Source organism: Hippichthys cyanospilos, unplaced genomic scaffold (assembly GCF_059441005.1).
Source record: "Hippichthys cyanospilos isolate Australia breed blue-spotted pipefish unplaced genomic scaffold, RoL_Hcya_1.0 HiC_scaffold_60, whole genome shotgun sequence".
In the NCBI taxonomy this organism is placed as follows: domain Eukaryota; kingdom Metazoa; phylum Chordata; class Actinopteri; order Syngnathiformes; family Syngnathidae; genus Hippichthys; species Hippichthys cyanospilos.
Window position 1 is genome coordinate 149491 of NW_028283416.1, and position 3957 is coordinate 153447.

The following is a 3957-nucleotide window of genomic DNA, read 5'->3' on the forward strand; positions in this document are numbered from 1 at the left end:
AATATACGGGAAGCTCCATTTGTCGGGGGTCTTATGTATTTTTGGAAGGAGATAAAAAATTCTCGGTCGCGGGTCTGAACTTCCTCTGAGAAATTTCAGTTGCTTAGTCGTAATGAAGTTTGCCCGTTTCATCTCTCCCAGAATTTTCTCGATCATGGGGATTGTTTCCCAAAAGATCGGTGCCTGCAATTTGCGGTAATATTTTGAGTCATTCAGTTGTCTAAGTGCCTCACGTACATAACGTTCTCGGTCCATGACAACTACTACTGCCCCCTTGTCCGCCGGTTTAATGACTATTCGTTTATCCTTTATCAAGTCAGTCAACGCGGTCTGTTCAGATTTTGTCAAATTGGGGTTGTCTTTTTTACTCCAATTGATTTCCTGGAAGGCCTTCCAATCGGCCTTAATGACTCCTTTGATTGCTGCCGGCAGCATCGTTTCAGTCGGGTTCCATTCTGACGGGGCCGTGAACGGGACCGGCCGTCGCTGTCCACGGTTCTGAAAGATTGCTGCGAGGCTAAGACGCCTGTGATATGCTTGTAAATCTAGCATCAGTTGTTGTTTAAGCATATGATCCACGTCCCGAACGGGGACAAAGGATAGTCCTCTTTTCAAAATTTGGCGTTGCGTGGGTGATAAATCAATTTTATCGGTCAGGATCATAATTCCTTCATCGCGGTTAAAATTGATTTCATGCGGGCCCTTTTGTAGTAACGTTACAGGATGAGTCAAGTCAGTACCTGTACGCTCCACGTGGGGTCCTTCACCTTCTCTTCGCGCAATAGCCTGTTCAGTCAGAAAATTCCACCAGTGCATGAGCATCCTGTGAGCTGTTCCGGGCGTCCAGTGTATGCCATCCTGGCCCACTTTAAAACGCTCACACGGAAGAGCCGGAATGTAAGAGCCTTTGGTGATATATTGGTTGAGGACTGCCAAATTGTCCCGTTCTTTTTGCGATAAATTCTGGGAGAAGTTGATTTCCGCAACCCAGATTTGCGCTTTCGGGAAACGGCGTGTTGCGGCCAATTTAGCTTGCTGCAATTGCTTAACCGCCGTGTTATGAGCTGATTGTGCTCTATTGTTAATGCCCGCTGATAGAATGACCTGGGTCACCGCATCCGACTGTTGATCCTTGTCAAGGATCGATTTTAGATGTCGAAATGTGGCTCCCGGATAACTATCAATTTGGAGATCTTGAAAGGGAAAATCAGGGAGTCTTGCTAAATTTGAGTCACCCAAGATCACCCGAGATGATCTCACAAACAGGCCCCAATTTGCCTGTTTCCTGAAGCAGGGCCTATGTGCTATAACACGGGAAAGCCCCGGGGCCGGTGGTTTTTGATAAGTCGCGGGTTGCGTTCTTGTCAATTTTGTGTTTGTTAATGTGCTCTGGCGAGGTCGGGCGGAGCATGAGTGGGCCGGTCGGGGGGTCTTATTTGCCCTTAGTCGACTGGCCCAACTCGTTTCGCCCCGTTCTCCCGCATCCTCGGGAGATTCATTCGCCGGCATTCGAGGCGGAGATTGGTTACCTGCTGGACGGCGAGCATGCCCTCCCACCCCTGAGGGGCCGGCCACCTCCTCATCGTGAGCCGGGGGTGAGACAGGAAAGGGCGCCAGCAGGTTGTTCTCCTCGGCTGAGTCGATGTCCCAGTCGAGGTCAATGAGGCCGATGCCGGGAGATAAGTCATCCACGCACGGCATTTGGGTGGAGGGGCCTGCCCTCACGTCAGGGGAGGGGGGGCGGACCGATTGCCGTCTCCCTGACGGGAGCCTCTTAACCCTCTGTGGAAGCGGGTCCGGGCTCAGCACGTCTGGCCGGTGGCCCTGGACGGGCGTCCGGCCTTGTACAACGCCCCCCTGGGCCCCCCGCCACCATTGTGTCTGGGGGGCCCCGAGGGGCGTCGAGTGGTCCACCGGCTGGGCCTCTGAAAGTTGTGCCCCAATCGCATTTCCCGCCCGAGACGGAGCCGGTTGATTACCTCTCTCCATGCGGTGGGTTGGTTGTGCGTCCACCGGGGGGGCCTGAGGGCTGGATGCAGTAGCAGCAGCGGCGGCGGCAGTGGTTATGGCCGTATCGGCAACATTCTCAGCAGCGGCGGCATCGGCGGTGGCAGGTCCGGCGGGGGTTCGTCCGGCGCCTGCCGTCGCCTGCAATGCAGGCGCTGGTACCGGCAGCCAGTCCATCGCCGTCTCGCGTGCACCTACCCCCGCCGTCAGGGCCAATTTGTGCGACGCCGTCTCACGGAGGAACGATTTCACATCCGCAAGCGTGGTGCCGGACAGGACGGGGCCCAGCCGGCGCCTCGCCCACCGACGAGCGATGTTTAGGGCAACCGGCCAGTCCTCGTCCAGCAAATCAACGACTTCGCCCCTGGCACGTTCCATTCCATCATGGTAGTGCCGTGCCAAGGTGTCTCTCACGCTGCTGGCCCATGCGCTCGCGTGCTCCTTGAGACGGTCCTCCGTCGTCTGGGTGAGCCCAGCCGGCCTCACGGATTCCCGGAGGCCGGCCTCGGCCTTTTGGATATTGGCCGGCAGCTCACCCGAGGAGAGCACGCGAGCCGAATGATGGGCCATCCGGACTAGGCGGTAAATGGCCCTTGTCTGCGCCCGCATGGGGGGTGGGGCCGGCTCCATCCCCCTGCGTGTTGCGCGTGCTGTCTGCCTGTTGCCGGACTGCTTTCCAGCCGCTTGTCTGCGTGTCCGTGCTGACGCGCGCCCCCCCGGGCGCATCTCGTCGGCGGACTCCTCCGCCGACGACGGGGGGGTCGCCGAGGACGGCGCCGCTGTCGGTGGTGGGAACGCCCCCCAGCGGACCCGGCCTGCAGGGCGCTGGCGGCCGGGTGGGCGCTCCGTTGCGGCGCCGCCCCGACGTGCCCCCTGCCGCTGCGCCGTGCGGCCACGCCGAGCCGGTGACGGTGGTGGCGGTGGCGGAGCCGCCCGTCCCCGTCTTCTCCGGCGGCGGGCCGGCGGTGGCGGCGGTGGTGGTGGTGGTGGTGGGGAGGGGGGCGTACGTGGGCGGCGTTCCCGTCGCCCGCGCCGCTCGCGCCGCTCGAGTGGCTCACGCCGCTCGAGCCTCTCCCGAGGCCCCGGGCGTGGGTTAGGGTTAGGGTTAGGGTTAGGGTTAGGGTTAGGGTTAGGGTTAGGGTTAGGGTTAGGGTTAGGGTTAGGGTTAGGGTTAGGGTTAGGGTTAGGGTTAGGGTTAGGGTTAGGGTTAGGGTTAAGGGTTAGGGTTAGGGTTAGGGTTAGGGTTAGGGTTAGGGTTAGGGTTAGGGTTAGGGTTAGGGTTAGGGTTAGGGTTAGGGTTAGGGTTAGGGTTAGGGTTAGGGTTAGGGTTAGGGTTAGGGTTAGGGTTAGGGTTAGGGTTAGGGTTAGGGTTAGGGTTAGGGTTAGGGTTAGGGTTAGGGGTTAGGGTTAGGGTTAGGGTTTAGGGTTAGGGTTAGGGTTAGGGTTAGGGTTAGGGTTAGGGTTAGGGTTAGGGTTAGGGTTAGGGTTAGGGTTAGGGTTAGGGTTAGGGTTAGGGTTAGGGTTAGGGTTAGGGTTAGGTAAGGGAAAAAGACCCCACCCCCAACGGAAGACTTCCTCCGTCGGGGGTAAGGTAAGTGCACGGTCCTGCCACTGATTCCTCCCCCCTGGTCCCCGAGCACTCTTGGTTTTCTTTCCTTCTCGGTTTTCTTTGTACCTTCTACTGGGCTTTCTTTTTATCTCCTTTCTTGGGTTTCTTTTTCTGTGTTCATGCTTTCTTTGGTTTCGCCTTTGTTATCTATTAATATTTTTGCATGCTTTATGTTCAATGGGGCCCGTCGCGACGTTTCGGATTATTTTATCCTTCTTCAGGCTGGGTCCCCATTCGCTTTCTTTAAGCTTTTCTTTTTGTTTTATTTTTGAGAAATTTTGTTCTTCTGTCTTTGTTCTTCTTGCATGTCCTTTATTTAGGGTTTGTTTTTTTCTTTCTTG